At 34.8% G+C, this 27,441-nt stretch overlaps 1 protein-coding gene and 1 pseudogene across 6 annotated transcripts in view; one reads left to right on the forward strand and one right to left on the reverse strand.

Moving 5' to 3' along the window:
- Positions 1–27,441, forward strand: part of IMMP2L (inner mitochondrial membrane peptidase subunit 2) — an 865,268-nt gene that overhangs the window by 76,169 nt on the left and 761,658 nt on the right. The gene's annotated exons all lie outside the window — the stretch shown is intronic.
- On the reverse strand, positions 18,130–18,494 carry LOC116550037 (annotated as a pseudogene).

Below are 27,441 nucleotides of genomic sequence, written 5' to 3' on the forward strand. Positions count from 1 at the left end.
ACAGGTCAAGTTGAGAAGCCAAGCAGCGATAGCTAAGATGGTGAGAGGGTGAGCAGAAATGTTGGCAGTTTCACAGTGCCTGCAAGCTAGAATTCAGGAAGGAGGAAGAAGGACCCTGGTAAAACACTCTTAACTTTTCAGTGGGATTCCTGTAGGGCTATATCCTAGGAGTTAGGGGGAACTATAAAAAGGCTACTATTCACAAAAATCAAAATGTATCCTTTGATAAACTCAATCTTGATTTTAAGGTGATCTGCCTTTACTTTAACTGCCTGTCATTGTTGGAAGCAAGAGACACAGCTGAGGAGAGAATTAGTGAACTGGATGATAGGTCAATTAAAAAATATATATAATGGAACATGGTGGGAATAAAAGAATGGAACATGCAATTATTAGTGTAAATAGTATAATAGTGAAAAAAGCTGGCCACCATTTAATTGGAGTCCCAGATAAATAGGAGAGTAGGAATTGAGGAAGAAGCATTATCTTAATAGGTTAAGGCCAAGAGTTTTCCAAAATCAGTGAAAGATCAGTTCACAGAATCAAAAAGCACTACTGGAATAAATACAGTGAAAGCACATGTAGGGCATGTGGCAGTCAAACCACTGAAAACCAAAGAAGATAAAAGTCTTAGGAGGAAAAAAGATATATTACCTTCAAAGAAGCAAAAATATAGCCCACCTTTTCAACTGATGGAAGACTGGAGATAACTGAATGACATCGTTAAAGTAGTAAAAGGAAAAAAATGTCAATGTAGAATGTTGTACCTGTTGGAAATATTATTAAAAAATGAAAGAGAAATACATTTTTTTTCAGACAAGCCCCTAGCACATGCTCAGTTGTACTGTTGGAGTTCACTTACAAAACAAATTTAAAGTGTTAAGAGTTTCAAGATGGTAGCTTCAGAGCATTAAGCCCCAAATGTGGGGGCCCTTCTGAGTCCTTCTGAGCCCAGGATTGTGTGTGTCACTGCAGTGGTCACATTGCCATGAAGCCAGCCCTGGTGGTTGCTATAGGGGTGGGCACTAAACCTAATCAGATCCAATTAGAGCCATTCCTGGAAATGGATATATAAATATTAGGAATGAAAAGTATTTATTTTGTTAAGAGTTTGAACAATATGATATGTAGAAAACAAGTCACATTTCCTTAAGGTTACCTCAGTAAAATATGAGCCAAATGTAATAGTTAGAACATTGGTTCCCAAGTGGATTCCATTCTCTAATTCCCTGGATACTAAGTATAATAAGATGATGTATCCTTGAATAAGTTCCTTTACATTGCCAAAGGGACTTTGCAGATATAAATAAGTTTATTGATCAGTTTACCTTAAACATTTTCCTGGATTATCCATGTAGGCCCAGTGTAATCACACGAGCCCCTAAAAACAGAAGCAGAAGTAGTAGTTAGGGAGATGCAGCATACGAAGTCAGATCCAAAGGACAAGAAGGATGTAACATATTGTTACTGGCTTTGAAGATGCCGGGGCCATGAGCACAGGAAAGCAGGCTGCCTCTAGAAGCTAAGAATGACCTTCACTCAAAGATCACCAAGAAAACAAGTACCTCAGTCTTATAACCGCACAGAATTTTGCCAACAACTTAATGTGAGCCTGGAAATAGATTATCCTGTAATTTCTAGATAAGGGCCTAGACCCATTGACACCTTGATTTTGGCCTTGAAAGACCCTAAGAAGAAGACCTAGTCAAACCCACTAGACTTCTCTCTTAGAGAGCTGTGAGATAATAAATAGATGTTATTTTAAGCCTCCAAATTTGCTGTAATTTGTTACAGTAGCAATAGAAAATCATCTTAAGCAATAAAAAATGCAAACAGTTCTAAAACCACCTTCACTATGTACAAGGAAATGTACTTTTACAAATATTATTAAGTATTTGAAAACATTGATTTTATTTATGTAACTAATTAAAAAAAATTTGTTTTCTTCTCTGTGAAACAAATCTGAAAGCCTCTACCTGCCAGTTCTGTGCAAGACTATGGGACTAGGCTTTGGGAGATCTTGTTTCCACTTTGAGTTGCGTCATTTTTAACTGGCTGAGTGACCTTGGACAAGTTATTTTAATTGTTCCTTGGATCAATGATATCATCTGCAAAATAAGAGGTACAGACTAGCTGATCTTTAAGGTCTCTTTCATTTAAAAAAATGCATGAAAATAGCTTTAGGGATCAAAATGGAATTGTTAGTAAGCCTAACATAAGATTCCCTTGGGATATCAGAAATCTATGTTGCATAGCTTTAAAGCTGGAGTCAAAACTGACTTGAAATTTTTTTTTTTTTTTTTAAAGAATAACAGCTATGTTGGCACATTAAATAGAAAGTTTGGAATAGATAGGAGACTTGGAACACCAGGTCTTTATTGGCGAAAGACATCAAATGAATATATACTTACCAAGATTATGTCTGTAGTTGCAATTATTGAATGTTGAAAACATAAAAGTTGGCAGGTAGATGTTTTACAGAAGGATGAGATCAAAATCCTTTCCTATTTAAAATTACTCAAAATAAGATAGTGGTAGAAATCTTTGTTTCTTTGTTCTTTGTAATTTATTCTGGGAGTAGAGTTTTTAATATGCTAATGGTTAATTTTGTTCTTGTTATCTCCATCTTTCTTGTCAACTTAAGATATGGTTCTTGCTAATAAAGACACTAGAGCCTATATTCTGTTTCATAGTTTAGGTCTTAGAAAAGTGGAAGAAATCTCTAAACTAAACTTAAACATAACCTTATTTGATTCAAGGTCAGTAGATACCTTTCATTTTTCTTTTCCTTTTAGAAAAAAACAGGCACTGTTTTGGTAAGTGGAGGTGGCAGGGCTGAGAAATGTGTCTGTAGCTGATAAGAAAGGGAAAGGGCTTAAAATGACACCCACCAAATTTTATCAGTGCCTTGGAGCTCAGGAAAGTATTTCTTTCCAAGAAGAGAACAGGAATGCCTTTTAAAAACATTGTTTATTTCCATTAATGAGAAACCTCAAGGACCCATGAAAGGTTATTCATTTGCATAATCTAGTGACAGGTTTACTCATACTCAGAGGTTACATTAATATTTACTGATGGCGCAAGTATAGGTTTCACTTTATTAAAAATTGTATGGATGTTGGAACTGCTGTTGAAGAAGCTGGCTTGGTTTGGTTTGGCTATGGATATGAAAATTATAATTTGGTTTTCCGTACTTTTAGAGGTCATAAGTTACATTGCAAGGATTCGATTTGTGTATTTGGATTGCTGGAAAGTTACCATGTAGTATTATGAAAATACAGTAGGAAACATTTCAGTGTGAAGAATAGTATATCTCAAATAAATTTTACTGTAGAATTAAGAATCATTAAAATATTCCAGGTTTATTAAAGATTAATTATTCTACTAGAGGATCTTTAAAGAGCAATAAGAACTTGAAGAAATAATAGGAAAGCTTTGGTTACAATGACACTGTGTTAATTGAGTTGAAAGAAGGTAAAGAATGTATTAACAGAATGGATCCAAATTTGGCAAAAAAGATTTGTAATAAATCAAGGGGGTAGATCAGTTAATAAAGAAAGAGGCCAATTATCAGTGAGGGGAGGTGAGTGTATTTAATGATTCTAAATGAAAGGTTAAACTGCTTGGGTGAATTTCAGTTTAACAAAAAGGAAGAAAAGCAATATGGATAATTAGGCAGTAATAAGATCATACTGGAAAAAAAAAAGCAGAAAACTGCCTTAGGTGTTAGGGGAATATTGGCTAATGAACTTAAAGTCCTGCAATTATCTTTGAATATTCACTTTAGATTTAGAAATGGGAGAAGTGATGTTTTTACTTATTTTCAAGGAAGTATGATTCTTCAGCACACTTTATCATATTATGGACTTTAAAAAAAGTAATTTCAACTTTTATTTTAGATTCTGGGGGCACATGTGCAGATCTGTTACTTGCGTATATTGTGTGATGCTGAGGTTTGGGGTATGATTGATCCCGTCACCCAGGTAGTAAGTATAATAGCCAATAGTTAGTTTATCAGTCCCTTTCTCCCTTTTCCCCTCCACCACCTAGTAGTCCCCAGTGTCAGTTACTGTCATCTTTGTGTCCGTGAGTGACCAATGTTTAGCTTCCATTTATAAGTGAGTACTTGTGATATTTGGTTTTCTCTTTCTGCGTTAATTTATTCTTAGGATAACAGCCTCCATCTGCATCCATGTTGCTGCAAAGGACATGGTTTCATTCTTTTTCATGGTATTCCATGGTGTATTTGTATGACATTTTCTTTATTCAGTCCATTGTTGATGGGCACCTAGGTTGATTCTACATCTTGGCCATTGTGCATAGTGCTGTTATGAACGTACAAATGCATGTGTCTTTTTGGTAGAATGATTTATATTCTTTTAGATATATGCCCAGTAGTGGCATTGCTGGGTCAAATGGTAGTTCTGTTTTAAGTTCTTTAAGGAATTTCCAAACTTCTTTCCACAGTGGCTGAACAAATGCTATTAAATGCTGATTATTGCATATTCTCTAGAATATCGATATTGAATCTACCACAGATGCTTATGCAGTGTCATCACTAACAACCATCAGTTATTCTTAACATGAAGTAGGTTGACATAAACACCAACAGTGTGATTCAGTCTGCCAATATTGAAGGAGCAGTGATTCTCTGTAGCTCCATGCTGGATTATGCCTTGCTAAGAATAGTCAACAGTGGGACACTTGGCATCTGCTATATATTAAGCCAAAAACGGACATATACAACCAGGGAAAACTTGAAAACTTTTAAGGATGTAGTAAAGCTCAGGTTTTAATGACATCTGGCTCTGTACTTTTGTATTTTTTTGTATTTGATATTTTGTATTTTTGGGAAGGCTGCCACATAGGAGTCCAGAATGGAATAACTTTGAAATAGATGAATACACTAACTCCAGTTATGTGAAGAGGGGCCAGAAACAGCCAGGCAAAGAAAAGAAAACACATTGATTGCAACGGAAAACTTCTCTTTGGAAAGCACAGTCACCCTGTGCATAGCTAACTCTAGTAGCTAGATTTTCACCAGCCTTTCATGTATGTGATAACATTGAAGTAACAGAAAATGTTCAAGGAGTGGAAATGGTACTCTTTATTTTTATTACTTTTAATAATGTCATTTTGGAATGATAATAGTTTTATTTGTTAAAGTAAATATAGGGTATATATACAAAATGAAATAAGCATGTTGCTTAATCAAATAATTCTTTATTCATTTTTATCAATACTCTTTTGAATTCTTTTCCTTTTTCTTTTTCTTTTTTTTTTTTTTTTAAGAGAGATGGGGTTTCACCATGTTGGCCAGGCTGGTCTTGAAATCCCGGCCTTGAGTGGTCCACCCACCTCAGCCTCCGAAAGTGGCGGGATTACAGGCATGAGCCACCGCACTCAGCATAGCACTATTTTGTAACAATATTTCTACAAAGGAAATAACTGCCATGACTTAGCAGTTACTAGCTTATTAACCTGTCTCATAAAATTAAGTTTTAAAGTTTAAAGTGATGTTTTTCAATTTCATGTGGAAAGTTAGTATGAAAATACTAATTTTAAAAATAATGTGTCTTTCTTAATGATAAGCATAAATACACTTATAGTTGTTGGAGTACTGAAGAAATTACAGCTAAAGATTTTGGTTGGTTATAATTATTGGTGATTCTGGAACTGTGGTTGACTTGCAACATAATGGTTGCGTGTCTTTGAAGGTCTCATTGGGCAAAGCAGTATTTTAAATCCTGCCAGAATTCGAAATGCAGTGTGTCATCATACACTATAGCCATACTCTGAATATAACTTTTAATTTTCTATGAATATTACATTAATGAGCACCATGAGGCCTTAATAAGTTACCACTAACAAATGGCAGATAATAATATAATGGCTGAGAGTAATTGCTCTGAACTTTTCAAGATATGTTTTCTTACCACTTTTTTTTTTTTAAAGTGATGTGTACTTGAGAATATTCTCTTTAAAATTCATGTGTAATTGATTGAAATAAATTCAGAGTGTGTGTATATATATATATATATATATATACACACACACACACACACACACACACACATATATACACGCACACTCATGCTTAAAGTAAAATAAAGCAAAACTGAATTGTGAATTAACATACCTTAAAATATTAGTTAATTACATGTTGACTGGTGAACAAAGGACACTCTTATGGAGATCATGACTTTAAGATTTTTTTTACAAGTCATTTTATTGAATGTGCCACCACATTTGGCATAAAAAAATTATTGAGTGTGGTATAGACTAAGATGTATATAACAGTTAAATTTTTACTGACATTTCAAGTGGTAGAATAATAGAGATAATACCCATGGACTAGGTTCTAGTCTGGGTTTTGTTTCCAGTAGCTGGGTGACCTGAGTAAGTCACTTAATTAGTTAGGACTTCATTTTCTTAAACTATAAAGTCATGAACATGTCCTGGGTGACCTCTTCATTAACTTTTACACTGATGTGATATATATGGCCTGGCTTTGATGGAACCTTTCTGAATCCTGTTCTTTATTCTAGTATTCTAGAGGATAACATTTTGAATGTTCAGGGACGTTCAAAAGAAATATAATGTGATCCATATATGTAATTTAAAATTGTTTAGTAACACATTGAAAAAAGTGAAATAATAAACAATTATAATTCTAATTTTAATAGTTTCTAACCCAATATATCTAAGATATTATTTCCACATGTAATTAATATTAAAATATTAATGAAATATTTTACATTTTTTGAAATAAAGTCTTAAACAGCTGGTGTTGGTTTCATTTGGCACATCTCAGTTTGGACTACTTGCATTTCAGGTGTTCAGTAGCCACATGGGGCTTTGTCTACTGTGCTGGACCTTGCTGCTGAAGTTATGACATCTTTGTATTTCTACCCATGAATCAGATTTATGGACTTTAGAGTCAGCTTTAATTACCTTTAGTTTTCTCCTCTCTTCTATACAATAATGACAGAGATTTGCATGTCTTAGTTTGTCAAGATTTACAGGTAAATCAGCACATTTTTCTCTTATTTCCAAACGTCTGGAAAGAGATGTTTTTGGGAAGAAACATCTGTGAATACTCTTCAATTCCTTAAGTTACTTACTCCGTTAGTTTAGTGAAATCAGACTTCTATCTCTAATCTACAAAAACTCTTTGGAAAAATTCTAAAATCTTCTCATCGCTAAATCCAATGGCCACAATACAAATGTGGCCATCTCTTAGCAGAAATGGACAGTGTGCATACTTCCTCCTTGAAGTTTTCTCGTCCTTTGTTGTATATTACTTCCTTTTTCTTGGTTCTGTTTTAGCTTTGTCTGCTTTGCTGGTTCCTCTCTTGTCTCTCTTTGTCCACTGCTCTTGACTTCTTGCCTACCTGATTTCTTTTTGAAGCATTATACCTATAATTTTAGCTCTCTATTGGATATATGTGTGTGATGTTATTTCTCAGACTTCTCAAACCCAACCTAGCCCAAACCAAACTTATTTTCTTCTTCTGGTTACTATTTTGATTCTTGGCATCATATTTAGTCACAAGTCAAAGTTAGAGACTTCACTTCCATCTTTAACTTCTAGGATTTTCTTAGCATCTGTATCCAATTAGACACAGAGTCTTTTTGGGTCTACCTGAAAAATACCTATTGAATATTTTTTCTTTTCTCCATTTGCAAAGTCCAGGTACCACATAGATCTCTCCTTCTTTGACTGTGATATGTTTTCTCTAGTACATTTTCCACATTGCTACCAGATTTATTTCCAACATAATTTGGATAATATCACTTTTCTGCTTAGAACTTCTGCTGATTCCATTTTCTTCTTACATTGCAAGTGAGTCCTAGACTGCTGTTCTATCTTTAACTCTAGACATTCTCTTTTATAGTTCTTTCTCCTCTAAAAGTCAAGACTTAAAAATATTTCAAATGTTGAAATTTTAGGCTTCTTGATGGCTACTGGGAGAAACTAGCCATCAAGTATGGATAGTATGGCCTCTAGAGCACTGCTATACTCATAATAAATGGGCATGCGATATATTTATGTGATAGCCATAGTTAGGTTAATAACCATATTTCTTTGCTTTTTTTTTGTTTGTTTGTTTTTGGTAAGTAAATCCCTGTCTGGATATTTTAGTTCTTGGGAAGCAAGTGTTAATAACATCCAGGTAACAATGAATGATGTATGCTTTATTTACACGTAGGCTTTCTGTACTTGGAAACTAATATAGAGGATTATCTTGGTTAAGCTGTACAGCTCAGCTGACTTTTATAGCAAAACAGTAGATCCCCTGAGATAATACTAATGTAAGTAAAAAGTAACTTGGGCCATTAGTATATCTAGTTGTGGTGAGAAAGAATGACTTTGTTACCTATTTATTAATATTTTTACAGTTGGTTGTTTCCTGGCCTCGTTATTCTCCTAGCATATTTCATTGAGATGAGATGTTAGTTCTCTAAAGTGCAGCATATTTTTCTTCTTTGCCAAATCCTTTTATTATTAACCTCATTTGCCTTAGCTGACAACAGGCTTCCCTTAGGTAGTGTGAGCATCGATGCTCTGAGGAAGAGGATAAATATTCATTGGAGTGTGCTACTTCTTAGAGACCTTTAGGAAGTACTAAATAGTCTGAGAAAGTGATTTTTGCTTCTACTTCAGAAGTGTTTGTTTAAATACTTAATTGCTTAATTTGAAAGAATACTAGAGGTCATAAACATATACTCAGAATGTTTTGCCCTTTTCTCAAAACAAAAGCAAGGTAATAAATGATGATCATAATGAAAAGAGTAATTAACCTTACTATCTCTGTAATCCCAAGGAAGCCTAGACATGAACTCAGGAGTTGGCATATTGTTTTCAATATACATACCACCCATCTTTGAACATTTATTCTGTAAAATGACTTATTATGCTTAAGTGAGTATGAGCAGTGTGACTCACATAAGTAGGAGAAAAGAATCCAAAAACTGCAACAAAATATTCCTTTTGAAATGAGTACCATCTTTTACAGAACTGAATATATTTCTGGACTGCATATAGAATTGGAAATTTTAGAACTAAAAGTTTTTAAGAGCTTACTATGTGTCAGGAATTGTTCTAAATACTTAACGTATATTACCTCATTTAATCTTTCCAATAGCACTCTGAGGTAAGAACTATTATTGTACAGTGAGGAAACTGAGGCACATAGTGATTGGGTAACTTGCCTAAGGTCACCCAGTAGGTGAGGTGCTAGAGTGAGGCTTCCCACCAAGCACTTCTCGCCTCAGATGTGAAGAGACACAGGCAGAAAATGGCCATGTGCAAGTCAAGGAACGCCTGAGGCTGCCAGAAACTAGGCGAAAGGCGTTGAACAGATCCTTCCTTACTGCCTTCAGGGGGAGCATAGCCTTCTTGGCACCTTAATTTCATATTTCTGGCCTCCAGAACTGTGAGAGAATACATTTATGTTGTTCTAAGCCACCCAGTGTTTGGTATTATGTATGGCAGCCCTGGGGAATAACACACCATATGTCATGAAAATGTTCCTTATTGATCAGATTTGTTTTCAGTTTCTTTTTAAGTATATATACAGCCATACAGCCATGAAAACCTTAGAAATCAACTGATGTAAAATACTAAATTTGGAGATGCGGGCCTTGCTGTTGGTCACACAACTTTAATGGTGGAGGCAGAGCTAGAGCCCTGAAGACAAACTGTATTAGAATTCCTAGAGGTGGACATGCTACAGTTTTAGTTAGGTCCGTAAATACTTTTTTTTTTATCATTGAACTTCTAGTTAAGAAAAGCTTTATCACACAGAGAAATGATAAATGTTTGAAGTGATGGATATCCCAGTAACCCTGATTCGATGATTACACATTGTATGCTTGTATTAAAATGTCACATATACCTTATAAATAAATACAACTATTATGTATTAATAATAATTCAAAACAAAATGTTTTAAAAAGGAAAACCATTCTTTCCATATTTTACAAGTTTTAATATCCTAATCATTAATTTCTGGATATAATTAATTGTGTCTTGTTGGTTCATTAGTTTCCTGAATCTCTACTTTGAACCAAATTTTCTTGATAATATGAGGCAGTTTTGGAAGATCTTTGGGCACAAAGCTCTGTTTTGAAAATTTAGAAGAAAAGTAATGTTATTCAGTTGATGATTGTGTTGTCTATTACTTTGTTTAATGATTATAAATTCACTGAGACGTATCCAGTTGGAAAAATTGACATGAATACATAGTAAATTGCTTACTTTAGTTGATGATTTAAAAACTATATATTTAGAATATCTATTATTAAAATGAATATATATATAAATAGGTATAAAGATGTTTGTAAAAGCCACTTAACTCCCCAAGAAGATACTATTTTTTAGAATATACACATCCAGGTTTGTTTATCTCTATGTTTGTGCACATGTGTGTGTATGTTGTATATAAAATGGAATTGTGTCATATGAACAGTCTTTTAGCCTACTTTAAAAAACTCAACGTTATAGTGGCAAATTATCTTTTTTCCATTGCAGTAAATACATTTTGAAGGAATGCTGTGACACTGCAAGTGATATAGAAATAATTGTTTCCAGTTTTTACTAAATATTATGTTAAATGTATTTTTGCCTTGTAAACAACAATCTGAAAAATATTCATGCAGGTAAATCATTGTACCGTTATCTAATTCTTATCCTGCATGGAATGAAGTTTGTATGGTGAACACACAGCATCATAAGAACAATTTCCAGTCTCCAGAATGAAGTGAAAACTCAGAAACATATCTCAATAGGAAAAATTTGCAGTAGGTTGCAGAGATGTGCCAAAGTCAATGTACAAGCAAAGACTTCAAAGAAAAGAGGAGTTAAAAAAACCTTCACTATAAACCTTAAGCTATATATGGGGAGTAAAAATGATTGCAGCCCTTTAGGGAAGCAGTTTGGCAATGTGTAGCAAGAGCCATAAAAAAACTTTAATCTTTGCTAGAATGTGTGTTCCTGTGCATGTGCTTGTATGTGTGTGTGTATTTCAGGATGATTTTTTGCTTTTTATTTTTTGTTTGAATGTTTTATTTTGAAAAAAATTAAACGTGCTTCACTTAGAACTCCTGTCATTTGCTTCCCGTCTGTATTATTTTGTACCAAATCCCAGATATCATATTGGCTTTTAATTTTGATTATTTCTTTTGATATATAGTACTTCAGTTGTGAGGAATGCATTTTAGGAAAATAATTTGAAATATTGGAAAGACGTCTAGTAAGTTTCTAACAGAATTATTTGTAATGGTACAAAAATGAAAAGCAACTGTCTAACACTAAGACAAAATATAAATTGTGGAATGTATACTTGATGGAATACCATACCTAAAGTGAAGCCTGTGGGGAATTTCTGTTAACATGGGAAAAAGCTTATGCTGTTAAATAAGTACATGAATAAGATGGTTAAACAAGTATGTAGAATCAAATAAGCAAACAGAAACGTGGCTTGGAAAAATATGACAAGGAACTATACTAAAATGCTGAATAACGATTTGCTTGTGTTACAATCTTTTTTTTTCTTTGAGACGGTGTTTCACTCTTGCTACCCAGGCTGGAGTGCAATGGTGCGATCTCGGCTCACCACAACCTCCGCCTCCTGGGTTCAGGCAATTCTCCTGCCTCGACCTCCTCAGTAGCTAGGATTACAAGCACGCGCCACCATGCCGAGCTAATGTTTTGTATTTTTAGTAGAGACGGGGTTTCACCATGTTGACCAGGATGGTCTCGATCTTTTGACCTCGTGATCCACCCACCTCGGCCTCCCAAAGTGCTGGGATTACAGGCTTGAGCCACCGCGCCCGGCCTGCTTGTGTTACAATCTTACAGTGATGTGGCTGTATTTTTTCCTTTTGTCTGCTGTTCAATCTAGTCCATAATTTTATATTGACCATTAATTAGTGTTACGATAGGACAAATGCAATAATCTTGAATTGTGACAAAAACATGGAACATCATATCAGGCTTTGGATTATCATGTAACCTGACTGTAATCATTTTTTTTTGGCATTTGTGGGAACGAATGATAAGGACAAATAATATCAAAGAAGGATTTTGATAGGATTTTCCTTGTGGAAAAATTTGCTAATAACTGCTCTCCTTCCTTTCTTCTTCTGGTTAACTTTTCTTCTTTGACCAGTTTAAAAAAAAGACAAAGAAAACATTTATTAAAAAATCTCCAATAAACACCTTTGCTTATGAAGTATAAACAAAACAATAAAATAGCCTGGCCTTCTTTCTAACTTTCTGAAAGATTAATTTGTTGGCATTAAATTAGCTTCTCATTTCTAATTTATCTTCCTTTATTTTCTTTTAGTTTTTGGAATTTGCATAAAACTCTGAAAAATCAATGTGTTTAGCTGTATTTGTGAAAGAAATGTTCCCTATCTAATAGGATTAGATGATAGCAGTTAAAATTTCTTTAAAAATTCAATTTGAGTGCCCAAGTAGTTGTGCGTGGATTCTGTGTAGTTTGTTTATTGCATTTCAAATGAGTTTAAGTTTGAGTTACAATTTATGTTTGAGGCTCTGGCTACCCTCTCTCCCTGTACTACTTTGACCCTCATGCTAAGGTGCATCTCAGTTGACACAGCTGAATTTAGAAATGAAGCATATTGCCTGGTTTCAAGTTGTTTTCTGAGGCCTCTAGAGGTGCAGTAATACTAAGAGCTCCAAGAAGCGTTTTTATTTCATCGAAATCTAACATAGTTTTATTTGAATTCTCTGATTTTCAAAGTCAGCTTCATTTCAAAGCAGAAAGCCAAGAATGTTTTCCAGACTTTAGCAATTTCCTTTACTGCTCCATATTCTTTCTTAGTGACAATGTACACTTGTAATCCTCCTATCAAAGGATCCGACTGCACTGAAGAGGGAGTTACCTGTGAATTTCTGATCAGTAAAAAGGATATGTTTTATTTTTTTATATTTTTATATTTTTAGTGAAAAGGATATGTTTTAAGGGAAAAACTAAGTTTTACTATAAGAAATTAATGATGATATATAATACCAGAAAGTTTGCCTCTCATTTAGGTAGCTGTTACAAAGGGAAAGGACGCAATAAATGGATCTAAAAACTGGAAGTATCACATACCACTTTTACTTGCATTTCATTGCTTAAAGCAGTGAAATGTTTACTCTTAAAGAGGAGTAAGGAAATATAATATAAAGATATAATAAGGATATAAAGGAATGTTTATCATTTGTAAGTACTTTCATAGATATGATTGGTTGATCAGTTTACTTAAAATTTATTGCGTACTTACTGTTATTGTCATTATTGTGTTACTAGTGTCTGTCATATGCACAAGTGACGAGATCCCTGCACTCATGGAGCTAACATTGTTGCGATAATACTGTTTTGGAAATAAGCTTGTCAGTATTAATCAAGAACCTTAACAATTCTTTTATCTTTTTTTCCCCCCATTAATTTTACTTCTGGACTGCTACACTAAAGAGATACTGTTAAATATGAAAATATGTATAATGATCAAGATTACAGTTTTCTTTATAATATTGAAAAATTAGAAACAGATGTCTAGTAGGAAAATAGAGGGAACTACATTATATTTACTCATCGATTATATTAGAAACAGTTGCCACATTTTTTAGTGGCTATTTTCAGTAACATTTTAGCATTCTGTGATGACATAAAGCAGATAACATAGTAAATTCTGGGTGTGAGGAGTGGCAAATGGTGAAGATTTTAGATTGTTAGGATTGCATAGGAGAATTATATGTCCCCAAGTATGGAGTTTATGTACAAGGAGATTAGGAGGATGTAGGGAAACTGGAAGTTTTGAATTCTAATAGCGTATCAAGTCATTCAAGGAGACATATCCTGAAGGCAACTGGAAATATAGAATCAGAGACTGGTTAAAAATAAAGGCTAAAAATGTTCTTTGGGGATTCATCAGTATGGAAATGTTAGTTGATCTTGTGGTAGCAGATGAGCTGTGAAGAAGTGAATCAAGATGAAGGAGAATATAGGCAGAGAATCAAGGGGGATGCTGGTGGAAAGAAGAGGAAAAGGATCTTGAAGAGAGTGATAGGAAGATCAGAGGGATAGGAGAATCAGGAAAATTTTCTGTTTGAGGAAATTGTGGAGTAAAGAACTTTTTGAAGGGAAGCAGAGAGGCAGAGGAGAAAGATTGTAGGAACAATTTTATTGGTAATTTAGGGTAGTTTTCCTAGTAACTGAGTGGTAAAATGGTAAGTTACTCATTTGTTAAAATAGAAAGTATATTATGTTTATTACTGATAGAATAATAGCATTCTGTAATTTTTTTTTTTTTTTTTTTTTGAGAAGGTGTCTTGTTCTGATACCCAGGCTGGAGGGCAGTGGCATGATCTTGGCTCACTGCAACCTCTGCCTTCTGAGTTTGAGTGATTCTCCTCCCTCAGCCTCCCGAGTAGCTGCAGAGTACAGGTGTGTGCCATGACATCTGGCTAAATTGTATTTTTTGGTGGAGATGGAGTTTCACCATGTTGCCCAGACTGGTCACGAACTCCTGACTTCAAGTAATCCGCCTGCCTCGCCTCCCAGAGTGCTGGGATTACAGGTGTGAGCCACCATGCCCTGCTGCATTCCATAAAAATGGATAAAAGTCTTTTGACTATTTAAAAACAACTTTTAATTAAAGATTTGATAGAGTAAGCAGAAATAATTTACATTTTTAATAGAAATTTGGTCGTACAACGAAAATGTACTTGAACATTTGTTGATACAAAGGAAAGATTTATACTAACAAGTAGTCAAAATATTCATTTTATGTATTCATTTATTGAAAAAAATAATGTATATCTTAGAGACTGGAGCAGGCTAAGTGACTTGAAAGCTGCAAGAAAGAAAAAAAGGTAGCAAATTTAAGCTTTAAATCTTTTAGACAAAAATATCTAGGTAGTATGGTTCTGTTTAGAAACTCAAAGATTCATGTGCTGTATCCTGAAGCAACTAAAGAACATGGTGAACATTTTTCATATGTCACAAAGTACTTTATATTTTTTCTTTAAGGGACAAATTAGCAATATTTGGAGACTTCACAATAACTTTGTGGGGAGAGCTAGGGCATTTGTAATGAAAAAGATACAGTTTTCCATGTATGAAAAAGTATGTTATACAGGCCAGTAAAATGTTTCAGTATCTTGTATACCTAGAGGGGCTGCTGTATAGATCTCATTTATCCATAAAACCTTCTAGTTTTAAATTGGTACAGACAGTATCCTTAGTAAAGTAGTATGGTTGGAACACACTGAAATTTCCGTTTATATATTATGTTTTTGGCCCACTGTCAAATCCAACAGCTAGGTTTCTGTAGTTTTTTTTTTTTTTTCCAAGGCCAATATTAAGTAAAATGTAGCAGGTGATCTGATTGGTATCATTGACAAGTATTTAGAATATTAGGTTTTCAGTTAGGAAAAGACCTTAATTATCATCTGCATTTCACCTGCTTTTGCAGATGAAGAACTTTAGGCACAGGAAAATTAAGAATTCTGGTCCCACTAGAAGTAAGCTACCTGACTGTCAATATATGTATTTCCAATAATCTCTGCTACACTTAATTTTACAATATCAGTGCTAAAATAGAAATGCAACTAGGTAGAGAATTACCATTGACTCAGTGTTGATGTGGTTTCAGTAATTCGGCAAACCAGAATCCTGAGTCAAGTATCATGAAGTAGGTACGAGAATTGTTCTGGACTTAGAGACAAAGGGCCTGGGATTCGGTTTTGACAATGCCACTTATTAATTGTGATTTTGGAGCAAAATCCTAAATTCTCCAACCTTCACTTTCTTTATATATGAAATGAGAGTAAGCATTGTTGCCCTACTTACTTCGTAGGTTAATTGTGAGAATTAAGGCCATTCAGAGAAGGAGTCAGTTTCTAGTTTACCAACATTTATTGGTTATTACTATGTGCTAGGCAATATTGTAGCCTTCAGCAATACGTCAGCAATACGAAGACAATGGAAACTTTTATAACATATTGCAAAAGGCTAAAAATTAACAGGTAGTATTTAGCAGGAATTCTGATTGATATTATTCATAAATATTTAGAATATTCTGGTTTTTAATTTAGTAGAAACCTTAGTGTCCAAGAGAGACTTTTGTCTCCTTTGTCTTCGAAGAGATTACAACTTGGAGAGATGATCCTTTAGGCAAAAAGCCTTGTGATATAGCTGATTGAGACTGTCATTATAATAACAGCAGTTTTACAAGCTGTTAACTAATCTAGGACTGAAAAGAGGAAAAGAATGTCAGCAGTACATCAAAAAGGAAGAACATAATTTTCTTAGAAGTAGGGAAAAGCGTGTTTATTCATTTTTATTATTTTGCTTTAAGCCAGCTGCATTATGTGATACTGTCTTGCTCACCGTTCTACTAGAGACCAAACCACCCCTACCATTCTTTTCCTTAACAAAAGATTGAATAACCCTAGTTTGGTCAAGGACCTTACCTTTTATTGCCCTAAAGAGTTATTTGGTTTCGGCCGGGCGCAGTGGCTCACGCCTGTAATCCCAGCACTTTGCGAGGCCGAGGCGGGCAGATCACGAGGTCAAGAGATCGTAGACCATCCTGGCCAACACGGGAAAACCCCGTCTCTACTAAAAATACAAAAAAATTAGCTGGGCGTGGTGGCACGTGCCTGTGGTCCCAGCTACTCGGAGGCTGAGGCGGAAGAATCACTTGAACCTAGAAGGCAAAGGTTGCGGTAAGCCGAGATTGCGCCACTGCACTCCAGCCTGGTGACGGAGCAAGACTCCGTCTCAAAAAAAAAAAAAAAAGTTGTTTGGCTTCATTGAGATGCTGACTGTCAGTTTTAAGATTCATAAATTTCTAGCAGTCTGTGTGGATTATCCTAGCTATTTAAGGAAATGATGACCATGGAGTGATAGAGTTTCTGGTTGTAAGCTATTTGCCATTTATATTTCTGCTATATATTGTTGCACTTATATTTGTGGTGTTTTATGGATTCTAAGATGTATATTTTTTCATATTGGAACATATCTGAAATTGGGATGCTTCTTTGAATTGATGGACTCTTAAAAACCATGTTGGCTAGGTGGTGGTTTTGATGTAGTTGTTATCTGTGCATGTGTGAATGTGGTCATAATGTCAAAGTTTAACTGAGTTATGTGGATTTTTTCAGGTATTCTAATAATTGCCGAATCCTGTTATTTAGGCTTAGAATGATAAATTACATATACTTATGTATATACATGAGAGGCATTGGAGCAGAACAGTGGAATATATGATAGAGATATCTAAGAAATGAAATCTCAGTGATAAAAAAGCATTATGTCATAGTCCACTTGGCGCCTTTTTCCTTCTAGGGATATGTAAATAGTAAATGTCCATCATGTAATGATGGTCTTTGGATTCATTCATATTTGGATTCTTAGAAGTAGAAGTAGGGGAGTGTTTTTTCATTATTTTATAATATGAATAATATCATTATTTTAAACATTGATGCTGTAATATTTTAATTTGATTAATTTGAATGGGATGACTTATGACTGAGTGGAAATTTTAAGAAAGCTTGTTTATGGAAGGTGGATATTATTTGAAAAGTCATACTTTTAATTATAGATTCTGTTAAGGGATACTTTTAAAGAAAGTTTAAAATTATGTCTTATTCAAATATAAAAAGAATGGATATTAAAGACTTTATTAAGCTTATTAATTAATAAGAAGACCAGTAAGATGTTACAAATTATTCAAAGGAGAATTTTAAGAGCACACATATGTAGGCAATTGAGGATGCTGAAATGAATGTGCAACAGATGCAAAACTAGCTAATATCTGTATACCAATTATCCACTTCATTTCACTGGACACAATTTATTTGCATTTTTATGGAACAGAATTATTTGTAGTATTCTGTATCTTACAACTACATAGTTGTAGAGTAGCAGAAAAACAATGTAAGCCTCATATTCTTACTAAATTAGATAATCTGGAAGGGTATACTAGATAGGCCATCCAGTAATATTTTGCATATTTCAGTGTTTCACAATTTTTCCTGACAAATCTTAGAGTTTAGAAGGTTTCCTGATAGACTTTCTATCAATTTTATTTATTTATTTATTTTTTTTACCAGTCATTGTTTATTTGGAGGTTAATTCCTGTTAGGATATGAAAGGATTCAGCAACAAGAGGGACTTGGGCCAAGAAGATCATGTATCCTCTTCTTCCGTGGTACTTGAGTAGCCACTTGTGCTTGACTCTTTGTAGGAAAAGGAGTAGCTGAAGAGCACATAGCATGCCAGCACGATGGTAATCCCTGAGATGCTCCCCTTCTTCACGTTGATGTACTCATTGTAATACGGATAGTAACTTCTTCAAAACGCTCAGGCAAATCCACTAGGGCTGAAGTCCTGCATCAAGGTCCAGCCTGGCAGCTCCCCTAGTTTGACCTCCAGAAGTTTCTTGTCCTTCACTGGTACAACTCATGCCATCTTGGAGTCCTGGTGTCCGCTGCGCTGAGCCGTGCCAGGGCTGCTATGTAGGGGCACAAGGGCTGCTGGGTAGTGGTGCAAGGGCTGCTGGGTAGAGGTGCATGGGCTGCTGGGTAGGGGTGTAAGGGCTGCTGAGTAGGGGCTGTATCAAATTTTAATTTCATAGGAAGGATTGCATTCAGACCATGCTAGAAAGATCATTACTTGATGTCTTCTTATAGCTTCTCCCTTAATCACTCATCATTCCATCTACCTGTATTAGAGTGTTAATGATTTTGAATTTCTCATTTATATTTTTGGGTCAATAAATTGAATTTAATCCAGATTACATTTTTGGGTAAAGAGAAACTTAAAAAAAAGCTTTAAAAATAAGGAATCTATAAACACTTATTGATTATATACTTTATAAAAGCCCATCTAATTAAAATAAATTATCTCAATAATTCTTAATAATGAGACTATACAAATTATAAGAATAATCCTAGGAATATTTTTTAGCAATGTTTTTTGAAATGATACACACAGGAAATATTAATGAAATTAGCTATATTTGAGTGTGTCTTTGTATTTAATTTCTTTTATGCTTCCTTTAGTGAGCTGAAAATGAATCATTTCCCATTTTTAATGGAGTTAATCTGCTTAAATATGGAGAAATGGAAAATTAAATGTATTTGATGGAGGGCATAATCAAAGCTGTTATCACAAAATATATACTTTTTCAAAATTGAAAGTAAATTAAAATTAATTTTTTAACTTCATTTTTACCCATGAATTTTGACTGAGAATAAGTTGTCACTTGATGAGCCACGTGTGGTAGCCTGCACTTGTGGTCCCAGCTATTCCGGAGGTAGAGGTGGTGGAGGATTACTTGACATTGGGAGGTCAAGGCTTCAGTTGGCTATGATCATGTCACTGCACTCCAGCCTAGCTGACAAAGCAAGAGCCCATCTTTAACAAAAAGAAAAACAAAAAAACCCTCAAAAAGTTCAAACTTGTTTATATGGTTTCAATTCGCTGTTGAAAAGTTGTCTCACAATTCTTTGATGATGTATTAAATATATGAATGCAAAAGTTCTTACAGAGCATGCGGATACAGTTATTTAAGTGTTATGTTTATCAGCTGGGTAAGGTATATTTTTGAGACATAATCCTTTACATTTGAAGTCTGGCATTTAACTTGGGCTGAACTTCCCAAACCATAGGGAAATACTCATTGATTCATTAACTTATTTAGCAAATATTTATTGAGTGCTTATTTTAAGGCAATCATTTTATAAATGCATGTCATTTTAGGGATCTTTCTCTTGCCACAAATAAAAGAGCAAGGAAGACTGAGTTTTCCTGTGAAAGAGTGATTCTTGAGTTGGATCAAGACATTGGTGAGAGATAACCAGTCAATTAATTATCTGGACTTCCCAACATCATCCTTTAATCTTTTTGCTTTCCTCTCACTGATTCTCCATAAACCATAAAGATGATCTCTGGGTTTCACCCTGTTCTATGGATAGCATGTATCTTTACATGTGTTTAATCAGTTTAAAGCAAGATATTGATATCAAACAATGCTACAATTTAAAACGAATACTTTAAAAATAATACCTAAATTTGTTAAATAGCTTCACAAATGTGCCTCTGAATCTGCTTCTAATGGGCTTTTGTGAAGGTGTTTGAAGTACTGTGCTGATCAGTGGAAAATCAGAAGAGTTAATCTGCTGTAATGGTGGGGAGAAGGCATCAAGAATAATGTACACAAAACTGAATTAAGGTGGTGAATTTATATGAGAGGTATTCAAGGCAGGGAACTGAAGACACTGCGTACATAGGAGTGAAGAAACAAGCTATACAGTGGGATGCTTTGAGTTTTGTGGCCATAAAAATGAGATCAGCTAAGAACAGAAGTATTACTTGGGTTTCAATGTAAGCTGCACTGTGCATAGATTACTTCCAGTTGTAGCAATGGACACTTATCCAAGATAATGACATGCAGGTTAGAAAAATCACATGCTAATTAAGTGACTAGAATCGGAGCAACATGTAGTTTAGGTAGTGCTACCTCAGGTGGGGAGTTTGGTACAGGTAAAGTAAGAGTTTATTTATTCAATAGAGCACCTACTGTGTATCAGACACTGTTCTAGGTATTTGAGATTGGCCAGTGAACAAAATGATGTAGATCCCTGCCCTTTTGAAGGTTACTTTCTAGCAACAAGAGGCATAATAAATATAGTAAATGTGTACATTTTTTGTTAGGATATAAGTGCTACAGAAAGGAGTGGCGTAAAGAGGATCAGGAGTGTTGGAGGAGGAGATTATGGTAGATTGCTGTATTATGTAGAGTAATAATTTGATTTTGAATTGGAGAGCTATAGCAACCTGCTACTTAGGTTTATTTCTTTTCGCTTACAATTTTAGAGAATTGGAAGTTGGGCCTCCCCAGAGAGATTTAGTGGCAGATGAGCAGGAAGTAAACAGATATATATTTTTCAAGATAATAATAAAATTTGGATAGGTTATTCATGATCTTCTCTTTGACCTTTAATTTCTTTTTTATTCAGCAATAGGAAATGATAAAAATACGTTACTAGAAAATGGGCTGCAAATTATCAGAGTTCTAAAACAAAGATGTAATTTATTGAAAATAAATCTTATGAAGGATTTCGGTAGCATTTGAGTCATATGCTTCTTAGGAATCTCAGAACAATTTTGTGTAACTATGGTTTGCTTAGGGAATTCTAAGTTTTATCTACTTTTCAAAAGACCAGTGTAATCAATGTTTCTTTGGCAAAACTCTGTATACCTTGACAGCTTGTTAAAATAATAGTTAGCTTCTGGCTTTCGATTTCACATATGCAAACTGTATCATAAATTGCTTTACTAAACCTGATGCATATGTATAGTCATGGTAGATTATACAAGATTGTTGCTGATAAAAACTTTAAAGTAAGGCTCAGAATTATACTATAAACCTGCATCTTGATTAATATGTAATTGTTACTAGAAAAATATAAGTCTAAAGCATTTCATGTATCACTGAATAATGAAATATCTCTAATAGATATTAAGCTGAAGGACAGGAAATACCTTTCCCAGCCCCACTGCCCTTCAGTGACTAGAAGTGTTTTAAGTCTGTCTGGAAAGGCACCATTAATTTTTTATTCCCTGTGACCTGTATATCTTCTCTTCTACTTAATCTTTTCTTTTAAAAAAGTATATATTGATTTCTTGCATATGCTCCTAGTGATACGTCCAGAGAAAATGTAGGATTTCTTTGTTTGAAAGGGTTTCTTCCTTTCCTTTTTTTTTTTTTTTTTGGGGGGGGTGGAGTTTCACTCTTGTTACCCAGGCTGGAGTGCAATGGCGCGATCTCGGCTCACCGCAACCTCCGCCTCCTGGGTTCAGGCAATTCTCCTGCCTCAGCCTCCTGAGTAGCTGGGATTACAGGCATGTGCCACCATGCCCAGCTAATGTTTTTTGTATTTTTAGTAGAGACGGAGTTTCACCGTGTTGACCAGGATGGTCTCGATCTCTTGACCTCGTGCTCCACCCGCCTCGGCCTCCCAAAGTGCTGGGATTACAGGCTTGAGCCACCGCGCCCGGCCCCTTCCTTTCCTATTAAATCATTTTTGCCTTGCCTTTTCTCCCCTTTTTTCCTTTATTCGCTTGTTCTTCCCTGTTCTTCAGTTAATCCTTTTTCCCAATCTCTACCCTTTTAGCACGCTGTTAAAAGGATCATCTAATCTGAAATCTAGAATGTTAGAACATATTTGAGAATGCTCAGAATGTCTTAGAGAATGTGCTTGCATTCTGATTCTCCTTTCAAGTTTCATTATTCTCTTCACATTTATTCTTCTTTATTCTTCAGCATGATCTTGTGTGGTTTTGTTCCTTTGAAGGCCAAAGCAGTTTAAACTTATGTATGTATGTATTTATATATGCATGTTTGTGTCTATCATTTTTTTTTTTCATTCTTCTAGGAAAGAGGGGGAATAAGTTGGCAGGAAGGAGTAAAGATGGTAGGGTGTTTTCTTACTTGGTGAGCTGGTCTTCACCTCAGCTGAGAGCACCTGTAGTGGAAAAATACATGAGATTTCCTTTTTTGGGGGCTCCCCACAGTTTTTCTGCCAAAACAATGTCCTGTAGTATTCTTGGGTATGTGTAAGAGCATGACTTTTTTTTTTCCTATGAAGCTAGAGAAGAATAATAGTGAGAAGGGAGATGGGGAAGGATATCATACTTGAGAGGCACTTTCTCACATAGGCCATTTTTAGGAAAGATTTTTATGGAAGTTCAGATCTAGCAATTAATTTCCTTAAATATATTTATGTTAGCTATTTATTAGAAAAATCTTCAAGTAATTAGAGGGGTATAATCTACTCCAATTTGAAGACCCCTGCATTGTGCCATATAGTTTCTGTTCCTGCTTATTATTTTTGCTGTCTTACTTCTTTGCATTAGGTATATTCATTACCATCAGGGTTAATAGTGTCCTGTTGTTTATTTTCCGAGTGTAGGAAGTATATAAATGTTATCTGTATGGCTAGATTTGATAGTTAAGCACTTGATAAAGATGAAGCAGTGGAAGTGATGATGAGAAGAAAAGAAAGAGAAGGAGAATAAGAAAAGTAAAACAAATTGTAAAAAATTCAACACTTATTTGCAGACACTTAACAATGCTAGACACTATTATAAAATCACTATAAATATAAAATCTTCATTTAGTCCTATTTGTACCCCGAGAGGCACTTACTATTACTATCCCCATTTTATAGATAAGAAAATTATGGCACTGAGAGGTTAGGAGATTTTTCCAAGCTTTTAAGTGGTGGAAGCAGAAGCAGAATTTGAACCAAGCAGTCTTACTCTAGAAAGAGGCTTAACCACGGTGCCATCTTTCTTGGTGTGTGTATGTGTGTGCATATACATGTACCTGTATGTGAACATAATCACCAATGCATTAGCTGAGCTAGACCATAAATATTTGTATCAACAGATATATGAATATGCACAGTATTTTAAACCATCAGAAAAAGGACAATTTAATTAATGAATAAAAACATAAATTCAAGGTTTAAGAATGGGGAAAATAGAAAAATAGTAACAACCTTATTTCTCTCAAGGGACAAAGTGATTTTTTAAAAATAAAAATACAACCTTTAAAGATATTTTTATAGCAATTAAGAATATACCTTTAATATTTTGTGATATTTACAGAGAAATAATTTTAAAATTGATTTAAACATTTTTCACCTTTGAAATTGTATACTCTGCCAAGATGCACATACTATTTTCTTTACAGTTCAGTTTTCACAAATAACAATGACATTTAAACTTTCCTTTTAATAGATAAAAAATCAAATTCCTTTTTTTAACTTCCCAATTCTTTAACTGTGGTTGTAGAGAAAAAAAATGGAAAAATACGCTAAGTTTAAAGATATTTAGTGATCCCCACATATAAAAATAGATAGGAGAACGGATGAGTCGTAGCTTATCATATTTGAATGAAATATAATAGTTTCTGATATTTTAATAATTGCAACTTTTTCAGTGTTGTGTCAAAACGTTTGAAAAAATGGATTCTGAAGTCCCTCTGGGATATTTTGAGGAGAGTTCTGTTCTATGCAGTCTGGACTGGGAAGGAATGTAAAGAGGCACACTAGTATGTCCCTGTATTTAGAACTCTTCAGAGGAGACTTGATAAATGTTTGAGCTCTGTGTGCTTAGCTGCACCAAGCCACTTCAAGTTTACCAGGCATTCTGGAAATTAAGTTGATTTTGGGTCAAAGAGTGACCATGATTTTATCCTCCTCTCTCTCCATCCTTAACCAGCCCACTCGGGTTTCCTCCTGTTAAGATAGTGTTCAAAATACTCCAATTGTCTTTAAAGTAGCAAGGCCCTTTGATAGGCTTGTAAAATAACTTATTACATTTGAAAATTTGGATTATTTTATTGAACAGAAGTATAAGTAATTAACAGAGAAATTATTGTCTCTGTTATATTGTGTAGTCATGTGGGAATTACCATTTGGGGGCTTTATTTTCTCACCTTTAAAATGAAGAAGATTGAATGAGACAACCGTAAAACCTTCATCTTAAAAAACATAAAATCAACCTATTCTATTATGTGTGTATATTTTTACTAACTTATCTTAAAAGTTTGTAATACATGCTCTGGAAAGAAAAACTCAAATGAAAAATCCTCAGTATTTCTGAAGCAAAGGTGAAATTGAGAGGTTCTAGATGATTGTGTGAGGCCTGTGTTCCACTTCGATGTTATCCCTGTCAACGTAGAGGCTTTTGTTCTGTTCTGTTTAAATGGCATTTGCAACTAGGTCGAAACCAGCTCAGTTTGGCTTTTTAATTCACAGGACTTGCTATGAAGTGGCACTTAACTATATGGACAATTTAATGTTAAAACCAATTACTTTCCTATGATTTACAAAGGACCTTCTACCACAGAATTGTAGAAAATTCTATTAGTGTATATATTTAACATTGTAGTATCATGTGCTTTATTAGCTGCATCCAGTACTAGTTTATTTGTACCGGAGTGTTTTTTTTTGTTGTTAGTGGTTGTCTCATTTGAGATACCTATACAGACATACTGCAGTGGATGCTTCGGCCTTCTCATTTGCACAGAGCATTTACTGAAGCTTAGAGATGTACCTGTAGCCATCATTGATATGATGACCGATTTCAGGGTTATTCTATTCAATATCCTGGCATTGATGAAAGTTTATATAGGGAGCAAAGGGTCATTAAAGGGGTAAAATGAAGTATTTGGAAGGTCTAGAAAATCATTCAACTGTAAATGATGAAGTTCTCAAGTACATGTCTGTATAGCTACTTCCAATGATTGAAACCAATTTTGAAAAGGCAAAAGACCTGCAGTCGTTTTTCACTATAACTTCCTAAGGAAGTAGAACTACACTTAGTGTAGTTCCACTGAGACTATTGTGGGATCAATTTGTGGAGCATGGTTAGTGGCTCCCAAAAAGGAATCCCAACTTTGCAGTGAACACTTAACTGTATGGCTTTGGACATTCCTCTGATAAATAGTTCAGACTGTATTACCTGCAGAGCTTTTTATGTGACTTTTACATTGCCTCATTTTCCAATTAATTGTGTACAGGAATCCTTTTTTTTTTTTTTTAATTGTGCTTCTCCTCATTGCACTTTGCAGATACTGTATTTTCTTACAACTTCAAGGTTTGTAGCAACTCTGTGTCAAGCAAGTCTGTTGGAACCATTTCTTCAACGGCATGTGCTCACTTCATGTCTCTGTGTTACAGTTTGGTCATTTTCACAATATTTCAAATGTTTTTGTTACTATTACATCTGCTATGATTATCATAATCAGTGATTTTTGATGTCACCATTGTAAATGTTTGGAGGCACCATTACACACACTCATCTCATATGCCCGACCTAATCAGTAAGCGCTAGGTTCTGACTTCTCCAACTCCACTGACCTGTAGTTCCTTTATCTCTCTCCCTCTCCTTAGGCTTCTCTATTCCCTGATACACAACAATATTAAAGTTAGGCCAATTAATAATCCTACAATGGCAAGTGTTCAAGTGAAAGGAAGAGTTGCATGTCTTTCACTTTAAATCAAAAGCTAGAAATTACTCAGCTCAGTGAGGAGGGCATATTGAAAGCCTGGATAGGCTGAAAGCTAGGCCTCTTGTGCTGAACAGTTAGCCAAGTTGTGAATGCAAAAGCAAAAGTATTTTAATGGAGTGAAAAGTGCTACTCTAGTGAACACATGGATGATAAGAAAGTGAAGCAGCTTTATTGCTGTTATGGAAAAAGTTTTTGTGGTTGGATAGAAGATTAAACCAGCCACAAAATTCTCTTAAGCCAAAGCCTAATGTAGAGCAAGGGTCTGACTTTCTTCAGTTCCATGAAGATTGAGAAAGGTGAGGAATCTGCAAAAGAAAAGTTTGAAGATAGAGCTCAATTTATGAGGCTTAAGAAAAGAAACTATTTTTATAACATGTAAGTACAAAGTGAAGCAGCAAGGGTTGATGTAGAAGCTGCAGCAAGGGTTGATGTAGAAGCTGCAGCAATTTATCCAGAAAATCTAGCTAAGATAATTGATGAAGGTGATACACTAGACAACAGATCTTCAAGCTAGACAAAACATCCTTATATAGGACGAAGATGCCGTCTAGGACTTCTCTAGCTACAGAGGAGAAGTCTGCATGGGTTCAGCGTTTTGAAGGACAGTCTGACTTTGGTGTCAGGAGCTAATGTAGCTGTTCACTTTAAGTTGAAGCCAATGCTCCTTGACCATTCTGAAAAAATCCTAGGCCCCTTAAGCATTATGCTGAATATACTCTGATTGTGCTCTATAAGTGAACAACAAAACCTAGATGATAGCACATCTGTTCATAGCACAGTCTGTGGAATATTTTAGGCTCACTCTTGAGACCTACTGCTCAGAAGCAAAGCTTCCTTTCAAAATATTACTGCTCATTGACAATGCACCTGGTCACCCAAGACCTCTGATGGAGATGTACAAGGCGATCAGTGTTTTCCTGCTGGTTAACAATATCCATTCTGTTGCCCAAGAATCATGGAATAATTTTGACTTTCAAGTCTTATTATTTAAGAAGTACATTTGTTAGGCTATAGCTGCTATACATAATGATTCCTCTGATGGATCTAGTCAAATTAAATTGAAAAATTCCTGAAAAGGATTCACCGTTCTAGATGCCATTAACATTAGTGATTCATGGGAGGAGGTAAAATTGAAGTTGATTCTTTGAGGGTTTTAAGGTATCAGTGGACGAAGTAACTGCAGATGTGGTGGAAATAGCAAAACAGTTTTAATTACTAGTGGAGCCAGAGATTTGATGGAATTGCTGCAGTCTCGTGATAAAACTTGAATAGATGAGGAATTGCTTCTTAGGGATCAGCAAAGAAAGTAGTTTCTTGAGATGGAATCTA

Source organism: Sapajus apella, unplaced genomic scaffold (genome assembly GCF_009761245.1).
Source record: "Sapajus apella isolate SASKATOON/1434 unplaced genomic scaffold, GSC_monkey_1.0 scaffold7, whole genome shotgun sequence".
Taxonomy (NCBI): Eukaryota; Metazoa; Chordata; class Mammalia; order Primates; family Cebidae; genus Sapajus; species Sapajus apella.